The sequence below is a fragment of the Leuciscus leuciscus genome, assembly GCF_965113295.1.
Source record: "Leuciscus leuciscus genome assembly, chromosome: 8".
Classification (NCBI taxonomy): domain Eukaryota; kingdom Metazoa; phylum Chordata; class Actinopteri; order Cypriniformes; family Leuciscidae; genus Leuciscus; species Leuciscus leuciscus.
The window spans coordinates 25,874,093-25,887,943 of NC_138732.1; the positions used below are offsets into that span (position 1 = coordinate 25,874,093).

At 36.5% G+C, this 13,851-nt stretch overlaps 1 protein-coding gene and 1 long non-coding RNA gene across 6 annotated transcripts in view; one reads left to right on the forward strand and one right to left on the reverse strand.

The window, feature by feature from the left end:
* The window catches only part of LOC309504607, a 227,636-nt gene extending 223,841 nt beyond the window's left edge, over positions 1–3,795 (forward strand). Inside the window, exon 3 of the long non-coding RNA XR_014208129.1 lies at positions 249–3,795. This is a non-coding gene — a long non-coding RNA (uncharacterized lncRNA). The remainder of the gene's footprint in view (positions 1–248) is intronic.
* Positions 1–13,851, reverse strand: part of enox2 (ecto-NOX disulfide-thiol exchanger 2) — a 240,142-nt gene that overhangs the window by 201,946 nt on the left and 24,345 nt on the right. The window lies entirely within an intron of this gene.

Sequence of the window (13,851 nt, forward strand, 5' to 3'; positions counted from 1 at the left end):
CTGATTTTGCACGGGCATTTTGCACTAGCACTTAGAAGGTTGTGGTATTCATAAACACTCAGTCAGCTACACTGTTTACTTCTGAATATTATAGTTTATTCACAGCCATCATTTGTAGTAACCTAGCCTGCTCCCTGAATTCAATGCGTTCACAGTCTCTTTCACGGGCACCAAACCAACAATTACTAAAAACACACACAAAAACTGATTTTGCACGGGCATTTTGCATACTGTAAAAACTAAAATAGGAAAAATTACAAGTAACGAACACTAAACCAAATCCTAACTCTAAAGTAAGTACATGTAGTTAATTAATATTACTCAGTACTTATTTAAGTAAGTACAATGTAACTACGTCAACTTAAAGTGTAAAAATGTTTAGACCAAAATTCTCTCCTGATGACGGCCCTGTGTGATGTCAGATAAAGAAAGTGGCTACTCCATCTTTAGTATCATAATATTTGGATCTTCTGCTACTTTAAAAAGCCAAGACAACTGATTAACACAAGATCAACAGACAAAGACACTAAATCTTCCACCTGTGCTCTGGTGGAGAACTCTTAAACAAGGACTCATCTCCTGATGGAGGAAATTGCCTCATATCCTAGAAAAATGTTCCCAATCCCCCCGCAGACCAAAAGCGGAGAGTGATAACGAGATCTGAACAGTGAGGGAAAAAAATGATTGGGAACTGAAGAAATCCCCTGTCTTTTCAAAGATCTACACATTATTCATGCTCACACCTCAGTATAATAAAATAATACCTCTCTTTTTATTCATGAAGACAGTCTGGCTGACCCAGATAGTTTACGGATGTCTGTGCCTTAAGGGGACTGTCATGGATGGGCTAACACAGAGCCAAATTACTGTCCAAGATGCAAAAAGCACAACCGTTCCAAATAATAACTGTAAAAAAATATTATAAAACAGTCAAATTTAGTGAGACCAAACCCAGACATGGACTCTTGCTTTCTTCAAGGGACTGAAATAAACGGTCCAATCATATTATGTAGAGAATAATAAGCGTTCTTTCTCTACATGTGATCAATGTGTAAACATTAGCATAACTAGGTGGAAAAATGGAATAGCAAAAGATTGAACACCTCAGATTATTTTAGCTTCCCCGTATCCCGTCTAAGATGAGAAACAGTATGAAAATTTCATATCACGATTATAGGAGCCAAAATGATCACAGTTACCAATAGGCCTTTTATCACAGTTTTGTCAAAACGTGCAAGAAATGTTCAAAAACTTTTGATACACACACACACACACAGAAATCAATAATTTAACCAAGTTTTATATTGAAAACCAACAAACAACAAATAAAATTAGTAGAAATATGCACTTTTTGTTTGCATAAACATTAAAATAATAACATTAACAGCCAGATTTTGAATGAACAAAATGTTGACTGGATGACTTACAACACAACATGATATTTAAATGGGAACGGCTCCAACTTTCAGGATAAGCTTTTGTGCGTATAGCCTGCATTGTACTCTCTTCTGGAAGCTGTTTTCCGTAAAATGTGCAGCGCACAGACAAACGTTGGGGTTATAATGTTCAGGAACAGTGTTAAAAATAAATTAACCACTGTTCAGCCTTAGGACAAACTTTTCCCAGGGTGGAAAAAAACTGCGACAACACACTTCATCTTCTTTAGCGCAGCTTAACCAGGCCTTGCCAACTTTTTAACGTATTCAGTGGGCGGGATTATTTAAATGAGGATCAATATGACTTTATAAGACCCGGAAAAAGTGTGTTGTGTAGTCCAAACAAGCCGTTCATTGTAGTTCTTGAAAAGTGGATTCTGTTAAATAAAATATCTCCCTTTAGAGTGGACTTCGAGATTTGTAACCTTGCAGATCTTTTTTAAATCCTCAAACAGCAACATTACACACTAACTAAAGTTCGGCATGAAATGGAAGTTGCCATATTTTTCTTCCCTATTGTGATGTATATCCAAGAGTAACAGCTTGCTGAACAAAACAAAACAAACAAAAAAATGTTGGGCGGGACTTGATTTTGTCCATGGGTAATTGATTGGCTGGTTGTGGTTTGCTATTGGTGGATCTCATGTGTGTGACAAGCTGCCCCGCCCTCGTGTCAATAAACACATCATCAGTGAAGAGATGTCACTGCAAGAGAGTGAGGGGGAAGTTATTTTGATAAAAGATTACGAGGGCACATTAATTAAAAAAATACATGATTATGTGCACGGATAAATCATTTATAATAAATACTGAAATATTTCATAAAAAAAAATAAGAATTGTCCATTTTGATTTCATGGTGACTTTAACGCTAGACGGTATTTACAGCGAGTTTTTCAAAACAAGGTAATCAAATACGGTTTTAATGATATTTAACATAACGGTAATACCAATCGCGGAGAAATCTATTGTGGTTTATTGTCAAACCGGTAACCGTTTCATCCGTAGTCGTGTATAAGCTGTAGGCTGTCAGGGCCGGCAGTGTCCAGGCACCTTATCTTGCTGAGGAACGTGCTGGACTGTACTGTCTTTATTGGCAGGATGATGGAGAGAGCGCCTGCCTCCCAAGATAAACAACTCCTCTGTAGTCTGTGATGCTCACCTAGCCCTCGCTTTGCTGCTGGCATTGCAAAGGCAGCTTCCAGCGTGATTAGCAGCCAGAGCTCTGCTGGGAAGAGCCGGCCACCCTCATTCAGAAACACGGGCACAGTGAGTGGGTGGAGACTCAGGCACATGTGAAAGATGCTTCATTTACTGTATGTTGCTCACTTCAAATGAAAGACTTTCACTTTGTCACTGTCAATACCCTTTACAAGGCAACACAAAAAGACTGCATTAACATGTTTGTCTTCATATTTTTTCAGCAAAATGTAATTTGCTCATCTCCAAAACAGATATGGGAAAGCAAGGACTTCCATTTTAAACAATATCCTACCCAGGTGCTGGTGAGTAGCCGCCCTTGCTCCACTGGTTGGGATAGCCAATTTTTACAACCCAACCTTGATTAATAAAATCTAGAGAAACACAATATATCGGTACCATATTGGTTACTGGCAGATATTAGACATTTAGTTAATTGGTATCGGCCAATATTGTACAGACTGTGCTCATGCTCATTTTCATATTTTTACATTTAGATTACCTTTGCCATTGTTTAACTCTCACTTAAAAGTTTACATTTTATAAAATGTGTCAATGTAAAAAAGTACAATTCAAAATGAAAATCCATTGATCATGAATGTACACTGCCGTTCAAAAGTTTAAGAATTTCTTAAAAGAAATATATTTTTTGCAGCAAGGACACATTAAATTGCTCAAAAGCGACAGTAAAGAATTTATACTGTTACAAAAGATTTCTATTTCAAATAAATTATATTCTTTTGAACTTTCTATTTATCCAAGAATCCTCAAATAAATGCATATAAATATTAAACAGAAAAACGGTTTTCAACATTGATAATAAGAAACGTTTCTTGAGCAGCAGATCAGCATATTATGATGATTTCTGAAGGATCACGTGACACTGAAAACTGGAGTAATGATGCTGAAAATTCCACTTTACCATCACATTTTAAAATATATTAAAATAGAAAAGTTATTTTACATTAAAATATAACAATTATCAATATCAAGCTTTACTATCAATGAATTCACTACTTTATTTTTTTAACATCCGGCTCAAGAAGCATTTGTAAACGAACAAAAAACTCTAGCAGGGGTTATTAATATAGCCAATAAAATCGGCAGACAACAGAGTAATTTGGGTGAGAAACTACTCCTACTCTCCGGAAGACGTTATAAGGCAAAGAAGAATATATAAATATATATATATATATATATATATATATATATATATATATATATATATATATAAAAAAAAAATTGACCCACCGTGATTGAATATATTAACCAAAATAATAAGGTTAAATTACCTGAGACGGTTGATTTTTTTCCCTACTTTATTTCTTTTGTGTTGGTGCTTTTAAGATTTGTGTTGTATAGTGTGTTTTGTATTGCTTGTGTGGTCAAAGATATATTTCAACCTTGGTTAACAAAGTTGTATTGTATTCCCTCAAGAAATGTGTTGTGGAAGTGAAATAAGTTGCAGGTGCCTTTTTATAACTTCAATAAGTGTGCAGTTGCTTTGCTACTTGAATCAGTGTGTGGACTCTGTTCCAGTTTTGTCATTCATACATCCGTTATACCAATTAGAGCTGCACGATTCTGGATAAATTGAGATAAAAACGCACACTGGATAAAAACGATACAGTGTGGAAAAAACAATACTGGTGAAGCTGCTTCATACCTATACATGACAAACTGCTCTCTCTGGATCAACGGCAGTGCCAACACTGATATGAATGGTCCGTTGTGATTTTGTCCAAGGTTTAATAGACATGACCAAATCTTGTGATTTAGGAATGAGATCGTGTACAGTAGGTGTTTGAATTGAGATTGCGATCTTTTATCGATTAATTGTGCAGCTGTAATACCAATATAGTAGCAATTTCAAAGTGGTACACAACAGGCACAGCAATTAATTAATGGTGTCTACTGAGAGTTTAGTGCAGACAAACTGACAACTCATCAGTATCCACTAAACTGTATCATCCAACACTGTCAAGCAATTATCACATTTGGGTGCTGAAGCTTTATGAAGTGGGCCTGAAAAGCAGGTGCAGTATTATCAGAGTATTCTCAGACCGGTACAGATGAATAGGACTCTGAACTAGTCAGAATCACCAGAATAATTTACTGGGAATTTCATGACTATTTCATGTTCTATGTAAAAAAAAAAAGATTTGGTGCTCTAGAACATGGGAATAGCAAAGACGCTGATATATTTTAAGCAAAGCGAAATCGAAGAACGAACTGGTATGATGTAATTTTGAACAAAATCAGGCCTAAACCAAAGTCTGAAAAAGCTTGCCAAAATAACTTTTTGGAAAACTGAAATTGTACTATTAATTGAAAGTGACACTGACACTTTTGTCATGTTAAAACTGTAAAGCTGCTGCTTTAAAGCAATCTATTGTATAAAGTGCTATATAAATAAACGTTGTGTGATTTCACAGGAGTGCCGAATTGCAGAGCTTGAGCACACATATTCACATCAGATGCTTTCTTACTGCCGCTTACTCACTGCTGTCATTTTTGTTTTGTGTTTATTTTGTTATTGAGAGGAAAACGCACAGCACATATTTGCATATTCATCTGAACGTCAATCTCATCAGTGTGGGCAGCATTGGGATGTTTGTAACAGTAAATAAGGTTTTTTTTATTTTTTATTACGCTTAAGCGAAGAACGAAAAAGAACTTCTTGAGTATATCGGGGCCCTAATAAACATTTCTTGCGACTGAATAATTACATGCTAACTCACTCAGTACTCACCTAGCCTATTTCTCAGAAAGCGCATGACACAGTCAGCAGTCAAGAACGGCCCCCTTCCTGTGGACTACTTTTCCCAGCTTTTGCTGGAGTCACAGAGACTCCCGGCAACCTCTGCAGTGCAGCGGAATAAGTGAGCTGAGTTTGCAGATTAGACCACCTGCCTCAACAATCCTGCCATCCTATTTATACCCATGACAATAAATTACTGCTGGCGAGCTGGAGACCGGGCTCCAAAAGGGGCCGACTCTACATATGAGCCGTGAGAAAAAGACAAACACTAATGGACGCAGCAGTGACCTTATTCTTTCATTATTTATTTCACTTTAAATGAGGAATTGAGTTTCTTTACAGCAGTTATATGTGCCAGGTACCTTTACATAAAAGCGCAGTTAAACTGAGACGCTTTGAAGGAGATCTGCTGTCGGCTGTAAACAAACAAGAAACGCGTTCTGGTGGGCTGACGTCTTTTCATGAGTTTCGCTTTGTGCACGCAAATGAAATCTTTTCTTGCGTTCAGTTGTTGAAACAGCTAACAGTCTGTCGAAAAGACAACACTGACAGGAAGTGCTGGAAAAAATATATATGTTGGTTCAAAGCTGTTGTTTTGCTTCAGAATCATTTTTGCATAATTTATATTCGATATAAAAACAGAACCAAAATTCTATAGGGATGCACGCTATAGTGGAACCATATAGTTTACATGTCAATATTAGATTGTCATGTAATGACTGATATTGGACATTTCATTGTTCATGATCATTTCCACTTTTACATTTAGATCACCTTTGCCATCTAATGGTGACTAAAGTTAATCTTAATACTGTTAAATGTAATCTTTAGCAAATCTCAAAATTAATATTAATTTGACTGTAAACTCTAACGCACAAAATAATTGATTGGTTTGAGTAGGGCAAACTTAAATTAAACAAATTAGTTCAATCAAATTAACTCGTATAAGTATTTAGCTTATTTAACTTTCTTTTTCTTTTGAGTTCTCAATCTAAAATGTTTTATTGTTTTGAGTTTTATTGAGTTATTTATTTTAATTGAAAAACTTAAATTAAACCAAAACTGGGCTGGGATTTCTATTTCCCAGCATGCTTTGCCATGGCACTCGAAAGGGAGAGTAAATGCTCAAATTAATTATATAATGTTTTTTTTTTTTTGCAAGATTAATGTTAAGTGGGAGATTAGGTAGTGTTTAATGTTTTCCTCTGCTAATTTACAAGTGTTTCTGTAATGATGTTTTTTGGGAGGGTGGGGGGGTTGCCATCATGCACATGGTGACTAGTGGAGCATGAGCTTGGTTTGAGAACAGCTAGGCTATATGAAAGGTTCTGTAATGCCGGACTCATTCAGCAATTGCTATGCTATGCTGTTAAAACTGCTGTAGAAATGTAACATTAATTGAACTAGTTAATTAAGTTCCCTAAATATTTAAGTTCAGATTACATGATCATTTTAAGTTCAATGTATGATTTACAGTAGCTTACTCAAATAGTTCAAGTTAATAGTAATTCAAATGTATAAGTACAAACATCTGCAAGTTCTGATTACTTAAATTTTGGATTTCTTAACTTCTTTACTTATTCAGGTTTACAGTGTGCAAATTATATTGTGATGCCTAAATTCTTTTGTACCATTTAACATGATTGCATTGTAGGTTGTTTCTTATTATTCAGTTAGACAAAATAGTAAGAATAATAATACATGTCATAACACGAAAATAACTGACTTAAGCCGCGTTTCCACCGAAATTACCCGGAACAATTTGTCCCAGGAACTTTTTTTGCCCCAGACCGGTTGCTTTCTGCGTTTACACCGCGGTCTAAAGTACCGGGAAGGTAAACTGCGCGCAACTGCTCCTCCCAGTCTGCGACGGACAGTAATCAGTTTTGAGCGCCACATTTAAGTATGGAGGAGTTTCAAACTGTGCTGCAGTTATGTATTGGTTTACTAACGAGGTAATTAACAAAACAAAATAGACGAGCACTGATACTAAAGCGTGTTCAGAAAGCTCGTATGCGTATAAAATTACACTACGTATGTTATCAGTTATTGTGAGATGCCTGGGACGAACGCGCAAAAATTTCCTCTTTCGCAAATACGCTTAAAAAAAAGCCTGAACCCCGTCTATCAATCATAAACAACTATTTACAAGACTGTCACTATTTGTTACTAACCTGAAAGCACTATTTCAATCCTGTTACAGTAAATTTGTAACATTTGGAGTGCCTTGCAATAGATGACAATGTGTAAACATAATGACTTAATAAAAGCTGTGGCAGAAAAGAGACGAGCACTGATAAAGCGTGTTCAGTAAGCTCGTAATGCTAACGTTAGATATAAAATGTGTATGTTATCAGCTATTGCGGACATTGACCGTGAGATGGCTGGGACGAACGCGCAGAAAGTTTACTCTTCCACAAATACCCTTAATAAAGCCTGAAACTCGTCGCCAGTCCACCAGTTTTTTTATTAAATTCCATATTTGCAGACAGACAACTCTTACTGCATGAAGCCACGACACGAATCGCAATAGATTTTTTTAAAAGGGAGGTTAAAAATAAATAAATGCTGCGTGGAATCATCCAACCAAAATGCGGCGTGAACACAACCAATCAGCTTGTGCAGCGCACAAGTCCCACCCCTGAAAGTTCCTGAACTTTGAAAAAGTACTACCTCATGAGCAGGGACTATCGGAGGGGGAAATATTTACCCGGAACTTCATTTAGACCCTGGTTCCTGCGGTGTAAACACATCGAGTACCAGCCCAATGTTCCTAGTTCCTGGGGAAAGTTCCTGCGGTGGAAACGCGGCTTTAGTAATCAGCAAGAATGGTATTATTCGACCACCCCAAAACATGATTGTACAAAAAGGTCCTTAAAATCAAAAGCAAAATGTATTCAATAACATGACATAGGCTGAATAGGAGGTTACACTAAAATATTATATAAACAACAGTAGATGTCTGATTTAACAAGTCTAAAACATGGCAAACACTGGGCCAAATATTGTATTAATATTGGCCAAGTAATCAACTTCACACAAAAAAACACCTCAGAATATGACATATCAAAACAATACATTTCCTTTCTAAATCCTGTTAAGTATGTTTATTTTGTTATTTTAACTATGCATAAATTGTATGGTTTGTTGATGTTTACCATTTGAATTTAGCATTATTTTAATCTAACAGAGCCGTGCCCCATTTTTAGGTCTCAAGTCTCGACACACTAGATTCAGACAACATGCCTCTCTTTTTGCCCAGAAGTTATACAATTGATTGATTTCTTTACATTCCAAAATCATCTAAATATAAGAGCATTTCCTCTTAGACAAATCAATGAGCATGTTGAGGAAGCACACCGCAGTCGTTCTCCTAGCAACCCAGCTTGTCAAGCGCTGCATGTCAATGTGAGTCATAAGAGCAACAACTGTTTCAAGTATGCGGGGTCGTCTGCTTGTGTAAAAGAGAGAACTATTCAGAGCATGTTACTAATACCTTACACTTGGGCACTTGTCAGGTTCGTTTCTCTCCCTCTAGCTTTTGGCCTGATACCCTGCTTAATGCCATTTAAGCCTCCATGACACCCACAAGCACAGTTTCAGAATGGTTGGTCTAACCCTGGCTCAGACAGAGGGCTAATGTTAATCTCAGTAAACAAAGCTGTTAGGCTCCTGACTGACAAGTTTAATTGTAATCCTCTTGGATGCGGTCTGCAATGAAAAAGCAATCAAACACAGTCTAGTGGAAACTGACTAAAACATCTGGGACAAATGGAGCAAGTCGATTATTGATTAAACCAGGGTGGTGCCGTCGGGACAGCTCGGGTAACTTGGTGTACCAAATATAAAACCAGAAACTTACGAATCTGAGAAAAATGTTAGTGGTGTTTTTCAACTCATCATCACGATGCTAATGTATTCTGGGTGGTTACCAGGGTGTTACTATGCAATTCATAATGTGTTTTTGATGAACTGCTATGCAAACTTCTATGATATTTCCTGGATTGATATTGCTAGGGAAAGTTTTTCCAAGCATTTTATCGTTCACTAGGTTTCTGAAAGTAAATCTGAAATGCTCTTCTATTGTGCTTTAGGTAATACGACTTGAGGTTATTCAATAGCCAACTTTCTTGAATAATTCTTAGAACAATTCATTTTTAGCCTGAGAGGAAACTGGAGGCTGGTCAACACTGACAGCATGCAATTAAACTGCTTGTTCTGTTCGACAGAAACATTTTTTGTGTTAATAACAAAAAGTAGCATTACTTGTCATTGACAACTTTTATATAAATGACCTGCCAGAAACCCTGACACATACAGCAATGAAATGTGGTCAGAATGAGGGATTGTACAGCACAGTGCATCGATTATCAACAGATGAGTGATGAATTTATTTGGATCGTGAGACTGCTACTTTAATTTGCTTCTAATTTACGACATAACACAAATGAGCATTACCTCTAAACTTTAATAGACATTAGGGCTCATTTGTGCAGCATCTGTGATCTTTTTTTTAAAAAACATTAATAATGGCTACATTTAATTGATAATAGGCAAATAATTTATGTGTCTGTGCATTTCCTTATAATGTGGTTTTAATCAGCAATTTGCATGCCTGAAAAAGAATTGTATTCCTCAACTCCAATTGGCCGCAACACAAAATAGAGGTGAAAGTAGACCATAATTAATGTGCTGCCTGCATTATAACATACAAACCCACAACACTGTCCTATATAACTACAAAGGAGCCTTTTTTATAATCAGAGCAAAGCTAAGAAATTGCCTTCACACCAGTGATGAGCATTATAGTAATCTGTGTGTGTGTGTGTGTGTGTGTGTGTGTGTGTGTGTGTGTGTGTGTGTGTGTGTGTGTGTGTGTGTGTGTGTGTGTGTGTGTGTGTGTGTGTGTGTGTGTGTGTGTGTGTGTGTGTGTGAGAGAGTGAGTGAGTGAGTGAGTGAGTGAGTGAGTGAGTGAGTGAGTGAGTGAGTGAGTGAGTGAGTGAGTGAGTGAGTGAGTGAGTGAGTGAGTGAGTGAGTGAGTGAGTGAGTGAGTGAGTGAGTGAGTGAGTGAGTGAGTGAGTGAGTGAGTGAGTGTGCTATATCTGTTGGCAACAGGAATAATTATTCTGTGAATTGTAATACTCTGCATAGGCGTCTTAAAGAAATAAACTCAAATAGAGGACAGGGGCTTCCTGAAAAGCCCACACACTATTCAACATTACGAATGACTTATACAGTAAGAAGCAATTTACTATCACTTCTCTCAACCCTTTGGACACTGGGTTCATTTAATACTGTACGCAATCCTTTACCATTAGTTGGTTATTCGCACTGTAGGTTTGTCACAGTGGTAACATTTTAAATATCACAGCACACAGTTGAACTAACTCCATGTTTTTAAAAGTTAAAGATCATTGCAAATATTAGCAAATTGAAATATTAAATTACTTATTAATTCATAAGAAAACATTTTAAACATTCTACCAGACTAAGTGATTTATAATTGCATTTTGTCATCTCAAATTAAAAGAATAAAAAATGTAATATTCTGAACTTTTTCTACATTTCAAGTAATCTGTTTCAAGTAATGTATGTGCCAAAGACACATCAATTATTCTGTTTTGATTACAATTAATATTTTATTCAAGTGAGAATAGGGAAACACAACACACTATAATTTTTTGGTCTTGATAAATTTTTAAGAAATACTTAAAATCTAAATACACCATCAACACATAACACTATCAATAATTATTTTATAAAAAAATAAAAATAAAAATAAACATTTATAATATATATATTTTGAACTAATACGTTTAAGCTTCCAAAATCACTCTAGCAGATTTTTGTATTAAGTGCACTTCATTAAATGTCGTTGAATAATATTCCTTTAATAAAATGACTCATGTAAGCATCTGAACGTGTGTCAATCTGACAACACCTTTATCTCCCAATCACTCAAGATAACTTTTGTGCGAGTGACTTGAGTGTAATTAAAGGTACAGTATGCATCTTTTGGCCCTCTAGCAATTAAAAAACAAAACTGCATGCATTTTGCGAGAGAACATTGTTTTGGTTGTGCTTTGGCTCTGCGTGACTGTGAGGATGAATATAGTTATTCTACTTCTCAAAAACATTCACTATTAGGCCCAAAGGGTTTGTTCATCCAAAACAAAAAAAATACTGTCATCCTTTACTCATCCTTATTCCAAACCCATTAGACTTTCATTCATCTTCGGAACACAACTAAAGAAATTGTTTATGAAATCTGAGCGAAAACTAAGAGACATGATCACTTTATATGATAAACAGATTTAATCTAGGCTTTTATTCACATATAGAATCAATGAGTTTTTATGAACTTTCTGAAGCGTCAATGTGGTAGTTAAAGCTATGGTCTACGATTTCAAAGATTGTTCATTATTAATAACCTCGTTTAGATGCTGGTTATGGTTCTACAGTAAAATCCTAACAATATGAAGAGAATGAAAAAAATCCATTCACTCTATTGGGTGTACAGCTGCAGAGAAGTTGACCAATGTAAGCTGTCCGGCCGGACAGCTTACATTGGTCAACTGCTCTCATCCAATCCCCCGCTCCACTTGAAACTCCACCTGGCGCTCGCGTCTTTCCCGGTGGGAGGGATCAGGTAGCACAGAGGGGAGGGGGGGGTGTGTGGAGGGGCGGGATGAGTTTTTTAAAACTTCCCAACCGTCTCAGGCTTTCTCGACCGATTTTCAACATCGTAGACTACAGCTTTAAGTAGACTGTCAATGGAGGGACAGAAAGCTCTCAGATTTCATACAAAAATATCTTCATGTGTTCAAAGATGAATGAAAGTCTTACGGGTTTGGAACGACATGTGGGTGAATAAATGATAATGATTTTTGGGTGAACTATCCTTTTAAGAAATATAACCGTTTTAGACGAAAAGGATCTCAAACTGACTAGCTGAAGCGTTTACTGTAGACAATAGACACGGCACTTCCTTGAAAATAAATTCCAGCACAGCGCTACAACAATAATAATGAAAAGACCCTTCACAACAGATAATGTTTTACCATGAACTGTTAGAGAGCTACATAAGGCAATATATCGGTTCAATAAAATACCTTACCTTGAGTAGTAAACATGCCATTTCTGCATCGCTTTTACAACATCTAATTCCTCAGTTTTCACCATCTCTATAAGCCAAATCCAATGTTGATTCTCGTTTTATTACAAGCTCTGTCGTATTTAGGGCCCAATGATTTCCATGATGCGGAAAACGCGGACGGAATCACGGAATTTACACATGAAAACGGAATTCTCTTAATCGCACGGAATTTGCATATATTTTGTTGACATATTAAATAAACGTTTTTTTTTTAACTTCCTTCTAATTTTTTCAGTTTAAAACAACAAACAGAAAGGTCTCTACATAAACCGTGGCCAAATGGCTTTGTTAAACATGTTGCCTAGTAACCATACGTCCTTACGTTGCCGCGTAAGGAATTTTTTATCGAAGCGAGCTCGTCAAGCTCGTTCACATGCTCGTTCACATGTCGTGTCTTCTGCGCGCTCAAGTTCGTTATTTCCATAGACAGTTATTTCAAATGTAGGCGCCGCGCGGCAAGCGCGCTCATAACTGAAGCGACGCGCTCGTTTTTTCCAGGCGCAGCGATATGAAAACACCTCAACTTTTCAGAATGCTGCAAGCGCACCGCAGTTCATGTGACAAGAAGCAACATGTCATCAACTTCACCCTTTCCATAACAACATTGAAAGCTCAGTCAACATAAAGGATGTGGGTGCACCACAAACACTACGGGTGTTTTTCTCTTCTCCGTAAAAAACGCCACGGGAAAATTTTACTATTAATAATAAAAGATAAGCTAATGTGCATTCTTTTTGTAAACGTCAGTAATTTATCTTTTTTTGTCGTTAACGGTTAACACTGTACTTTTAGGCTGTAATATGTCATTGTGTTGGCTTTCTGTCAGGCACATATCGTTGTTTCAGTGTTTCTGTCTCCCTGCAGCATGGCTGCATTTAATCTTTAATTTAATATTCATCAATCCTACCTTTTAACTGTTACCTTCATGTTACTGTTATTTTTGGCCAGAGATTTGTTGAAGGTTTGGCTGAATTTTGGAGAATTTTGAATGTGCTTTGCTGAATATATTAACAGTTTAAATAAAAAAAGCTGAATTGAGAGTTTGTGTAACTGAATTTTTAAAGGTCAATACTGCTTAGAAGTGAAAAGAAAACAAGAAAATCCGAAAAATCCGAAAGGGCTAAAAATAAAATCCCAAAAAACGGAATTTGAAAAAAAATAAAACGGAATTTGAGAAAAAATAAAACGGATTTCATAGGGCCCTACGTATTCTCTTTTTGCCAGCAGACTCTCCTCTGATCTGGCAATTAAGAAAAGAAAAAAAAGATTCCCCAGAGGTTTGAGATTTAGCATGCTCCG